Below are 12,500 nucleotides of genomic sequence, written 5' to 3' on the forward strand. Positions count from 1 at the left end.
ACAAGCCCCTGTCAGGGGGACTTGCACCGTCGCAAACACCCGAGAACGTCGCCTCCCATACACCACATTTCCCGACCGCCTGCAAGGACGGGGGATTCGGTGCTGGGCTCGGTCCCGTTTCGCTCGCAGCTACTCGGGGAATCCCTGTTGGTTTCTTTTCCTCCGCTTAGTGATATGCTTAAATTCAGCGGGTTGTCTCGCCTGATCTGAGGTCGACAGCGGATACATTCGCTTCCATCAACTTCCTGCACGACCGCGTGCGCTCGCCCTACCAAGTGCGCCCGCAACCCTGTACAGGGCCACTTCTTCACAAGGCTGGCAATCGGCTTCCCCGCTGCACGCGTGCGGCGCACAACCGGTGTGACGTGGAAGTGACGGGACACGTTCGTAAACCCATCGCGAACCGAGTACGACGCCCTACCAAGTGCGCCCGCAACCCTGTACAGGGTCACATCTTCACAAGGCTGGCAAGCGGCATTCCGCTGCGCGCGTGCGTCGTCCGAGCAGTTGCGTGATAAACGACCGTGTCGAAAGCCCAAACACCGCCGAGGCCAGTCGCCGCCGCCGCAAGGGCAGCCACGCAGCCTGGCGAGAGGCATCGTCTCGTGTAGCGTCGCCCCCGCCCCAACTGGAGTGGCCCAGTTTTTTGAACGGGACGGGAACTGCGAAGCACTTAGACCGACGGCGGACTACGACGAGAACGCCTTAAGCTTCGCCAACGTTTCGCCAACTCGTGCGGGAGACTTTTTCCGCTTCGCGGCAAGTCGTCGCGCCGTGCTCTCCGCATCAACCGCGTACGCAGCGAACCGCAAACGTCGGGCGCAGCCTCCTCACCTCCCTGCGCTTTGCGCGCGAACGTTCCCTGTTCGCGCGGCAAAGCCTGGAGGAGGCACGGCCCCGCAGCGTGTTCGAGCGCCCGGTCTACGGGACACCCTGCTTACTTCGAGGGCAACAAGCGCAACGCAAGGCTGCGATCTCGCGCACTTTGCGCACGGCTGGAGAAGCTTTGCTGGCCGGCTTTCGCTCCTCGTGTTTACCGTGCGTTAAAGTTGCGCGTCCGTGGCTCTCGCAGCTCTTGCGCGCCCGGTCGCAGAGAGGAGTACGCAACCTCGACCGCACTTTCCCTGCAGGCTTCCTTCCGACTCGAAGTCCTGCGGCGGTCTCAACGAGGTGCCACATCCTCAATGCAGTCGGTCGCCCCCGTTTCGGTTGGGCTCTGGCACGACGGTCGCCACCGTCTCGCCCTTGAGTGGCCGCTGTTGGCGCTCGCTGTGAGGTGTTCAGCGTGCTGTCCGTGTTGCCGACGCGGTCAAAACGAGTCGACGGCTCACGTTCCCTTGTGCGCCGAAGGCTCTCTTGATATGTGATCCGACCCTCAGACAGACGAAGCCAAGGGAAGACCCAAGGCCGCAATGTGCGTTCAAAGAATCAGTGCTCAGTGTGTCCTGCAATTCACACCAAGTCTCGCAGCTGGCTGCGTTCTTCATCGACCCGAGAACCGAGTGATCCACCGCTTAGAGTCGTGAAAAAGTGTTTGTTCAATTCCGTACAGTCAAAACCAAACGTTTCTGGCACTCGGCCAAACAGTGGCCAAGAAGGGCGCTTTTCAGCGCACGCTTGGACTCCAAAACTCTGCCGCGCCTTTTTCGGCTGCCGCAAATCGAGCAAACGGTGTGTTTCGGACGGCGTTTCGCTTTCGCTACTTGCGAGTGCTTTCGTGGTCCACCCCTCTATAAATACTCGGGAGGCGTCGAAGCCGGTTCTCCAAGCCGGACCCGTAGGTATCGTTGTGTGCTCGCTCTCATTGGCCCGCCTAACCAGAAAATGCCTGCGGTACACCCATTTGGATAAGAGTGCACGCAGATGCGGGCCTCGACGGCTACACATTTCCTCGGGCGGCCGCCTCCCGGCCTCCGTGGAGCGCGGGATGCACGGTCCCATCGACAAGCCTCTCCCGTTTTTACCGTGGCGTCGCGGTTCACCACGGCAGGCGGGTCGGTCTCCTCCGCATAAAAAGGGGGACCCCCGCTTTTTGTTCCACGAAATCGCACAAGCTTTTTTCGCATCCACGGTTTGCCACCGCACACCAAAATGCCGATCCGGCTGCCTACTTTAGCCAACAGGTGGAGCCAGGCGCGCCGTACTTGCGCGGCACTTCCCACGTCCACCGAAGTCGGTGCCAAGGACCACTTTCGGCGCCGGAGCCGCGTACGAGCCTACTCGAGGCGGAAGAACGAAGCCAGCAAGGGCCTGGCCGCAAGTGCGTTCAATTGTCGGGACGTCCAAGTCCCTCGTTCTTCCGTGCTTCCTCTTTCGGCAAGTCGTTGCGGCACCTTCCCAAAGCGCGCAGACCCGCTAATCGCGACGAGCGCGACGTGGCCGTGCCGCCTTTCCCTCGGCAGCAAGCAAAACGCCTGGCAACGTCGACGCTCCCCTAACCGCGATCTCGCACCGTGTTTCGTGTGGCGAATTCAAAAGCCGGCCGGCGCTGCTGCAACCATTACGGTCGGTACGCATACGCCGCGGAGGGCGGGACGGTCATCGGAGCGTGCGGTTCCTCCATCGAGTACTGCGCACCTCGGCCGTCGCATCGCCGTGCCATGACCGGCCGCGCGTCAACGCGAACCGGTGCCAGCGAGATCCCTCGCCTGCAAGAACCGACCGGCAGCCTCCGTCACCCGAGGACGCGGAGGCGCTTGCCGCGGACGGCGGGACGGTATGCACTGGTGCACAGCGGACCCGTCACATCGCCAGTTCCTTGACCGACCGCCGACGCTTGTGCCGTTCCTCTCGTACTTGGCAGTCGCCGCGCGATTGTCGGGTCTCGTTCTTGCACGCTCGAACGGTCGGGAGGGCACTCGGCTGGCGTTTCGGGAACGCGCAGCCTCGCCTTCTACCGACGTAACCACGACTCGCCGTTCGCGCTCCGCCGCTCCTGTTTACAGTACTAGGCGGTCCCGCAGCGGTCGGGTCGCGCATTTCGAGCGCTTCGAGCCACGGTGCAGTGGCGGGTCGAAAGCCGACCTATGAGTGCGTTGCGCCGTTTGTACCCGCGTCCGCCACCTGGCCGACCGTCCAAGGTCGCGGTGTTGGCGTCCGCTGGGCGCAACAATTTGTCACGGGGTGCCGCTCCACATTCAGGCAGCCCCGTGGGGAAAAGCCGACCCCGCGTCCAAACGGGGTCAGCGGCAGAAAGTGTCGGGCGCAGACGCAGCTGAGGCGCTCACCCTTCACAATCCGTTAATGATCCTTCCGCAGGTTCACCTACGGAAACCTTGTTACGACTTTTACTTCCTCTAAATGATCAAGTTTGGTCATCTTTCCAACAGACCGGCGCAACCGAAAGGCCGCGCCGGACATCGGTCCGAAGACCTCACTAAATCATTCAATCGGTAGTAGCGACGGGCGGTGTGTACAAAGGGCAGGGACGTAATCAACGCGAGCTTATGACTCGCGCTTACTGGGAATTCCTCGTTCAAGGGGAACAATTGCAAGCCCCTATCCCAATCACGAAAGAAGTTCCACGGGTTACCCAGTCTTTTCAGACAGGGATAAAGACACGCTGCTTCCTTCAGTGTAGCGCGCGTGCGGCCCCGGACATCTAAGGGCATCACAGACCTGTTATTGCTCTGTTTCGTGCGGCTAGGAGCCGCTTGTCCCTCTAAGAAGGTTGTAAGGTGCTGGGAACCCCGCACCTATTTAATAGGCTAGAGTCTCGTTCGTTATCGGAATTAACCAGACAAATCGCTCCACCAACTAAGAACGGCCATGCACCACCATCCACCGAATCAAGAAAGAGCTCTCAATCTGTCAATCCTCCCAGTGTCCGGGCCGGGTAAGTTTTCCCGTGTTGAGTCAAATTAAGCCGCAGGCTCCACTCCTGGTGGTGCCCTTCCGTCAATTCCTTTAAGTTTCAGCTTTGCAACCATACTTCCCCCGGAACCCAAATACTTTGGTTTCCCGGAAGCTGCCCGCCGAGTCATTTGAGTAACTCAGGCGGATCGCTGGTTGGCATCGTTTATGGTCAGAACTAGGGCGGTATCTGATCGCCTTCGAACCTCTGACTTTCGTTCTTGATCAATGAAAACATTCTTGGCAAATGCTTTCGCAGTACTTCGTCTTGCGACGGTCCAAGAATTTCACCTCTAGCGCCGCAATACGAATGCCCCCGTCCGTCCCTCTTAATCATTACCTCGTATTCCAAAAACCAACAGAACAGAAACGAGGTCTTGTTCTATTATTCCATGCAAGTTTATTCAGGCGACTCGCCTGCGTTGAGCACTCTAATTTTTTCAAAGTAAAAGCACCGGCCATCTCGAGGCACACAATGAAGTGCACCAAGAAAGAACCGGCATGATGTTCAGTCCGAGCCGTCGCATCGGGTAGATGCACTACTCGTCTGGAACTGAGATCCAACTACGAGCTTTTTAACCGCAGCAGCTTTAGTATACGCTATTGGAGCTGGAATTACCGCGGCTGCTGGCACCAGACTTGCCCTCCAATTGATCCTCGTTAAAGGATTTAGAGTGTACTCATTTCAATTACGGGGCCTCAAAAGAGTCCCGTATTGTTATTTTTCGTCACTACCTCCCCGTGCCGGGAGTGGGTAATTTGCGCGCCTGCTGCCTTCCTTGGATGTGGTAGCCGTTTCTCAGGCTCCCTCTCCGGAATCGAACCCTGATTCTCCGTTACCCGTAACAACCATGGTAAGCAAGTAACCTACCATCGAAAGTTGATAAGGCAGACACTTGAAAGAAACGTCGCCGGCTCGTGGCCATGCGATCAGCACAAAGTTATCCAGAGTCACCACACAATACGGGCCGAAACCCGATCGATCTTGGTCTAATAAAAGCACCCGTTACCCAAAGGGCTCCAGGCTCACTGCATGTATTAGCTCTAGAATTGCCACAGTTATCCAAGTAGGAAGAAACGATCTAAGGAACCATAACTGATTTAATGAGCCATTCGCGGTTTCGCCTTATTTCGGCATGTACTTAGACATGCATGGCTTAATCTTTGAGACAAGCATATGATTACTGGCAGGATCAACCAGGTAATCGTTCGACTGCGCGTCCGTCCTCGCCTTCGGCGGGCCGGACGCAGTCTGTGTGCGGCGGAGGCCACCTTCAGGCGCCCCAACACGCTTATTTTGCACTCCGAGATGACGGCGTTCGAGCTCGCTACGGCACAACCTTCCCGAAAGACGAGTGGGAGCCGTGCGGCAAGAAGCACGTTCATGCTCGCTCTTTTTCGTTGCATCGACTCGGTCGCGCCGTGCGGGTTGCCCAAGCCCGCTGCACTGTCGGTGGACCGGCCGGAACTAGCAACGGAGCCGAGACTGCAAAGCCGCCAGACGACGGGTCACGCCCGCGTCTTCGGCGCTTTCGCATCTGAATCGCCCGAGGACGACACGGAACACACCTCGATATCGTGGTAAAACGGCACCGTCCGACAACCAGCCCCTAACGCATCAAGCGGATGAGGCTGCAGACGACTGCCGTGGATTCCCCTGGAGCAGACCCGAGGACACGCTTGACGAGGCCGAAGCCCGCCGCATATCAGACACCCGGTCGCTTTCGCGTACGCCGCTCACGAGAACCCCCACATAATAGCAGCGATAAGTACCCAGACCTCCTTGGGCACTAATACGAGCGTACTCGAGAAAATTTCACCGCGGGTGTGCCCCGAAACGTGTGGCACGTTGAGCGTGCCACAAGTCTACGTCGCTCTCAAACCCGCCGAGGTCGTAGAATTTGCGACCCTACTCACGAAATTCCCACCGAGGATACGGCCGCAAACGTACCGCACCTTGGGTAGGCCACGAGTTTGTGCAACACTACGCTGACGGCACAGCACCGAGGTCGTGCGCGCACGCACGGGAAAATTCCGCCGCGGTTTCTGCCGAAAACGTGAGGCACCACGACTCTCCGCAAGTTCGCGTCGACTGCGAAAGACCGAAGTCGTGAACGACGTGTCCGCTACTCGCCGCCGACACGCTGGACACCAAACGTACAACGACTCGACGGCGTCGTAGAGGCCCACGACGCGGTTTTCCTTAACGACGTCTCGGCGTGGCACCGACAGGTTAGAACGGCCGACCAACGTTCCCTGTCCGCCGTTCGGCTCAGTCGAAGGGCTCGGCGACTTCGGCAACGCTGCGAAGCCGCACGGTGACGCACGCCATGTCCCCATTTTTTTTTTTTCTTTCTGCGTCTGCCGGGGTGCCCCTATAATAGCAGCGATAAGCACCCAGACCGCCGTGGGTCGCTCGCCCCGGCTGACGTGGTTTTTCGTACTCCTGCGGCGGTCGCCGTCAAGCACGTCCAAATACGCTACTTTCGTGGGCGCATTCACGCTCTTTCGCTTCGCCGGAGTGCCAGCACTCACTCTGCCAAAAACGGCGAACATCCGAGCGGCGGTTCCCACTTTTGCGTCGGCGTCGCAAACCCCGCCCCGGCAGACGAGGTTTGCCGTACTCGTGCGACGGTGGCCGGCGGGCACGTCGAAAGACGCCGATATCGTGCGCGAATTGGCGCACCTTGGCTTCACCGGAGTGCCGCCACTGACTCCTCCAAAAACGGCGAAGATCCGAGCGGCGCTTCCCACTTTCGCATCGGCGTCCCGAACTCCGCCCCGGCTGACGCGGTTTACCGTACTCGTGCGACGGTCGCCGGTGAGCACGTGGAAAGACGCCGATATCGTGCCCGAATCGGCTCCGTTCGGCTTCGCCGGAGTGCCAGCACTGGCTCGGCGAAAGACGACGAACATCCGAGCGACGGTTCTCACTATTGCGTACGCGTCGCAAACCCCGCCCCGGCAGACGCACTTTGCCGTACTCGTGCGACGGTCGCCGGCGAGCACGTAGAAAGACGCCGATATCGTGCCGGAATCGGCCCCGTTTGGCTTCGCCGGAGTGCCAGCACTCACTCGGCCACAAACGGCGAACATCCGAGCGGCGGTTCCCACTTAGCCGTCGGCGTCCCGAACTCCGCCCCGGCAGACGCGGTTGCCGAGCTCGTGCGACTAGCGACCGCGAAGCCGTCTCGCGACGCCGCTTTCGTGCGCGGCTCCCACTGCGACCTGGGTCACCCGAGGTCGACGAGCAAGAAAGAATGTCGAAAAAAAATTTTTTTTTTTTTTGCGTCTGCCGGGGTGCCCCTATAATAGCAGCGATAAGCACCCAGACCGCCATGGGTCGCTCGCCCCGGCTGACGTGGTTTTTCGTTTTCCTGCGGTGGTCGTCGTCAAGCACGTCCAAACACGCCACTTTCGTGGGCGCATTCGCGCTCTTTCGCTTCGCCGGAGTGCCAGCACTCACTCTGCCAAAAACGGCGAACATCCTAGTGGCGGTTCCCACTTTTGCGTCGGCGTCGCCAACCCCGCCCCGGCATACGCGGTTTGCCGTACTCGTGCGGCGGTGGCCGGCGGGCACGTCGAAAGACACCGATATCGTGCGCGAGTCGATGCTTCTTGGTCTCGCAGGAGGGCCGCCACTCACTCCTGCAAAAACGGCGAAGATCCGAGCGGCGCTTCCCACTTTTTCGTCGGCATCGCAAACCTCGCCCCGGCAGACGCGCTTTGCCGTACTCGTGCGACGGTCGCCGGCGAGCACGTCGAAATACGCCGATATCGTGCCCGAATCGGCCCCGTTTCGCTTCGCCGGAGTGCCAGCACTCACTCGGCCAAAAACGGCGAACATCCGAGCAGCGGTACCCACTTAGCCGTCGGCATCCCGAACTCCGCGCCGGCTGACGCGGTTGCCGAGCTCGTGCGACTAGCGACCGCGAACGCGTCTCGCGACGCCGCTTTCGTGCGCGGCTCCCATTGCGACCTGGGTTACCCGAGCTCGACCAGCAAAAAAGAAGGTCGAAAAAAAATTTTTTTTTTCTGCGTCTGCCGGGGTGCCCCTATAATAGCAGCGATAAGCACCCAGACCGCCGTGGGTCGCTCGCCCCGGCTGACGTGGTTTTTCGTACTCCTGCAGCGGTCGCCGTCAAGCACGTCCAAATACGCCACTTTCGTGGGCGCTTTCGCGCTCTTTCGCGTCGCCGGTGTGCCAGCACTCACTCTGCCAAAAACGGCGAACATCCTAGTGGCGGTTCCCACTTTTGCGTCGGCGTCGCCAACCCCGCCCCGGCATACGCGGTTTGCCGTACTCGTGCGGCGGTGGCCGGCGGGCACGTCGAAAGACACCGATATCGTGCGCGAGTCGATGCTTCTTGGTCTCGCAGGAGGGCCGCCACTCACTCCTGCAAAAACGGCGAAGATCCGAGCGGCGCTTCCCACTTTTTCGTCGGCATCGCAAACCTCGCCCCGGCAGACGCGCTTTGCCGTACTCGTGCGACGGTCGCCGGCGAGCACGTCGAAATACGCCGATATCGTGCCCGAATCGGCCCCGTTTCGCTTCGCCGGAGTGCCAGCACTCACTCGGCCAAAAACGGCGAACATCCGAGCAGCGGTACCCACTTAGCCGTCGGCATCCCGAACTCCGCGCCGGCTGACGCGGTTGCCGAGCTCGTGCGACTAGCGACCGCGAACGCGTCTCGCGACGCCGCTTTCGTGCGCGGCTCCCATTGCGACCTGGGTTACCCGAGCTCGACCAGCAAAAAAGAAGGTCGAAAAAAAATTTTTTTTTTCTGCGTCTGCCGGGGTGCCCCTATAATAGCAGCGATAAGCACCCAGACCGCCGTGGGTCGCTCGCCCCGGCTGACGTGGTTTTTCGTACTCCTGCAGCGGTCGCCGTCAAGCACGTCCAAATACGCCACTTTCGTGGGCGCTTTCGCGCTCTTTCGCGTCGCCGGTGTGCCAGCACTCACTCTGCCAAAAACGGCCAACATCCGAGCGGCGGTTCCCACTTTTGCGTCGGCGTCGTAAACCCCGCCCCGGCAGACGCGGTTTGCCCTACTCGTTCGACGGTCGCCGGCGAGCGCGTCGAAAGACGCCGATATCGTGCGCTAATTGGCGCTCCTTGGCTTCTCCGGAGTGCCGCCACTCACTCCTCCAAAAACGGCGAAGATCCGAGCGGCGTTCTCCACTTTCGCATCGGCGTCCCGAACTCCGCCCGGGCTGACGCGGTTTACCGTACTCGTGCGACGGTCGCCGCCGGGCACGTCGAAAGACGCCGATATCGTGCCGTAATCGGCCCCGTTTGGCTTCGCCCGAGTGCCAGCACTCACTCGGCCAAAAACGGCGAACATCCGAGCAGCGTTTCCCACTTTCGCATCGGCGTCCCGAAGCCCGCCCCGGCAGACGCGGTTTGCCCTACTCGAGCGACGGTCGCCGGCGATCACGTCGAAAGGCGCCGAATTCGTGCACGAATCGATGCTTCTTGGTCTCGCAGGAGGGCCGCCACTCACTCCTGCAAAAACGGCGAAGATCCGAGTTGCGCTTCCCACTTTTTCGTCGGCGTCCCGAACTACGCCCCGGCTGACGCGGTTTACCGTACTCGTGCGACGGTCGCCGGCGGGCACTTCAAAATACGCCGATTTCGTGGGCGCATTCACGCTGTTTCGCTTCCCCGGAGTGCCAACACTCACTCTGCCGAAAGCGGCGATCATCCGAGCGGCGGTTCCCACTTTTGCGTCGGCTTCGCAAACGGCGCCCCGGCAGACGCGCTCGTGCGACGTACTCGTGCGACGGTCGCCGGCGAGCACGTCGAAAGACGCCGATATCGTGCTCGAATCGACCCCGTTTCGCTTCGCCGGAGTGCTGCCAGTCACGGCGCAGAAAACGGCGAACAAGTGTTTTTTTTTTTTCCTAGAATTTGTGTTATAGAAGGCACATTTGATATCGGACGATAATTTTCAACTTTATCACGCGCACCGATTTTCGTGTAGAGGTTTGCAAGTTTATGGGAATTTCTCCACTTGGAATAATGCGATTTAGTAGTACTACGAGAACTTCATGGATGTACTCAAGGGTACGGGGCAAGTCAGTTACGTCAACACCTGCAGATTTTTTACACTTCAAACTGAAAATTGTTGGTTGTGAGTCCTCGTGTGATATTAAAGGCCGATTCGCTAACACATAGAACAAAGAAAGAAAGGAAGAAAAAACGCCCGCGCTCGCTCAAGAAACCTGGGTTCGCAACAAGTGGCAACAACAAGCAACCGAGCGAGTGCGCCAAAACCCGTGGCGGCCGAACAAACGCGAAGTCCCAACCGCGTCAGCCGGGGCGGCACGGGACAGGAAAAATCACTTCAGCCGGGGCGGCGGGGCACCGAATAAACCTCGTCACCTCGTCGCAGGATAAAAGAGGAAACAAAAAGTCTAAACAGCGTCTGCTGGAGCGAATGCGTAATAAAACAACAACAACAACAAAAAAAAACACCCGCGCTCAAGAAGTCTGCAATCCTCACAAAAGGCGACTGTGACCGAGCAGCGTCAGCCGGGGCCGTGCGGAAACGGAAAAACCGCGACTACCGGGGCGTCGAGGCACCGAAAAATCCACTTCAGCCGCGGCGAAAAAAAAAACAAAAAGAAAGACGGAGGGGGGGGGGGAACCACGTCTGCCGGGGCGAAGGAAAAAAAAAACGCGTCTGCCGGGGCGAGCCCGGGTGCGGCACCACCGGGAAAACTGTGGCAAACAGACATGGCGATCGAGTGAGTGGGCCGCCAGCCAGGCTCAGCCAAAAAGTGCAAAGTCCGAACTGCGTCAGCCGGGGCGGCAAAAACCGCGTCAGCCGGGGCGGCGCAAAAAACCGCGTCTGCCGGGGCGGCACGAAACCGCGTCAGCCGGGGCGGGGCGAAAACTGCGTCAGCCGGGGCGAAAAGAAAAAAAAAAACGCGTCTGCCGGGGCAAGCCCGGGTGCGGCACCACCGGGAAAACTGTGGCAAACAGACATGGCGATCGAGTGAGTGGGCCGCCAGCCAGGCACAGCCGAAAAGTGCAAAGTCCGAACCGTGTCAGCCGGGGCGACGCAAAAACCGCGTCAGCCGGGGCGGCGCGAAAACCGCGTCAGCCGGGGCGGCACGAAACCGCGTCAGCCGGGGCGGCGCGAAAACTGCGTCAGCCGGGGCGGCGCGAAAACCTCGTCAGCCGGGGCGAGCGAAAAGGGGGGGGGGGAACCACGTCTGCCGGGGCGAAAGAAAAAAAAAACGCGTCTGCCGGGGCGAGCCCGGGTGCGGCACCACCGGGAAGACTGTGGCAAACAGACATGGCGATCGAGTGAGTGGGCCGCCAGCCAGGCTCAGCCCAAAAAGTGCCAAGTCCGAACTGCGTCAGCCGGGGCGGCAAAAACCGCGTCAGCCGGGGCGGCGCGAAAACCGCGTCTGCCGGGGCGGCGCGAAAACTGCGTCAGCCGGGGCGAGCCCGGGTGCGGCACCACCGGGAAAACTGTGGCTAACAGACATGGCGATCGAGTGAGTGGGCCACCAGCCAGGCTCAGCCAAAAAGTGCCAAGTCCGAACTGCGTCAGCCGGGGCGGCAAAAACCGCGTCAGCCGGGGCGGCGCAAAAAAACCGCGTCTGCCGGGGCGGCACGAAACCGCGTCAGCCGGGGCGGCGCGAAAACTGCGTCAGCCGGGGCGAAAGAAAAAAAAAACGCGTCTGCCGGGGCGAGCCCGGGTGCGGCACCACCGGGAAAACTGTGGCAAACAGACATGGCGATCGAGTGAGTGGGCCGCCAGCCAGGCACAGCCGAAAAGTGCTAAGTCCGAACTGCGTCTGCCGGGGCGGCACGAAACCGCGTCAGCCGGGGCGGCGCGAAAACCGCGTCTGCCGGGGCGGCACGAAACCGCGTCAGCCGGGGCGGCGCGAAAACTGCGTCAGCCGGGGCGAGCCCGGGTGCGGCACCACCGGGAAAACTGTGGCAAACAGACATGGCGATCGAGTGAGTGGGCCGCCAGCCAGGCACAGCCGAAAAGTGCTAAGTCCGAACTGCGTCTGCCGGGGCGGCACGAAACCGCGTCAGCCGGGGCGGCGCGAAAACCGCGTCTGCCGGGGCGGCACGAAACCGCGTCAGCCGGGGCGGCGCGAAAACTGCGTCAGCCGGGGCGAGCCCGGGTGCGGCACCACCGGGAAAACTGTGGCAAACAGACATGGCGATCGAGTGAGTGGGCCGCCAGCCAGGCACAGCCGAAAAGTGCTAAGTCCGAACTGCGTCAGCCGGGGCGGCAAAAACCGCGTCAGCCGGGGCGGCGCAAAAAACCGCGTCTGCCGGGGCGGCACGAAACCGCGTCAGCCGGGGCGGCGCGAAAACTGCGTCAGCCGGGGCGAAAGAAAAAAAAAAACGCGTCTGCCGGGGCGAGCCCGGGTGCGGCACCACCGGGAAAACTGTGGCAAACAGACATGGCGATCGAGTGAGTGGGCCGCCAGCCAGGCACAGCCGAAAAGTGCTAAGTCCGAACTGCGTCTGCCGGGGCGGCACGAAACCGCGTCAGCCGGGGCGGCGCGAAAACCGCGTCTGCCGGGGCGGCACGAAACCGCGTCAGCCGGGGCGGCGCGAAAACTGCGTCAGCCGGGGCGAGCCCGGGTGCGGCACCACCGGGAAAACTGTGGCA

At 60.8% G+C, this 12,500-nt stretch overlaps 3 non-coding genes across 3 annotated transcripts in view; all 3 read right to left on the reverse strand.

Moving 5' to 3' along the window:
- LOC142790645 (large subunit ribosomal RNA) overlaps nt 1-215 on the reverse strand; it is a 4,005-nt gene extending 3,790 nt beyond the window's left edge. Inside the window, exon 1 of the ribosomal RNA XR_012889671.1 lies at nt 1-215. This exon is cut by the window's left edge and continues 3,790 nt beyond it. This is a non-coding gene — a ribosomal RNA (large subunit ribosomal RNA).
- Nucleotides 216-1,369: 1,154 nt separating this feature from the next.
- LOC142790666 (5.8S ribosomal RNA) lies at nt 1,370-1,522 on the reverse strand. Its single transcript, XR_012889680.1, has one exon. It is a non-coding gene; the product is annotated as a 5.8S ribosomal RNA (ribosomal RNA).
- A 1,719-nt stretch (nt 1,523-3,241) lies between these two features.
- LOC142790613 (small subunit ribosomal RNA) lies at nt 3,242-5,056 on the reverse strand. Its single transcript, XR_012889643.1, has one exon. It is a non-coding gene; the product is annotated as a small subunit ribosomal RNA (ribosomal RNA).
- Nucleotides 5,057-12,500: the final 7,444 nt, after the last annotated feature.

The sequence above is a fragment of the Rhipicephalus microplus genome, unplaced genomic scaffold (genome assembly GCF_043290135.1).
Source record: "Rhipicephalus microplus isolate Deutch F79 unplaced genomic scaffold, USDA_Rmic scaffold_117, whole genome shotgun sequence".
Classification (NCBI taxonomy): domain Eukaryota; kingdom Metazoa; phylum Arthropoda; class Arachnida; order Ixodida; family Ixodidae; genus Rhipicephalus; species Rhipicephalus microplus.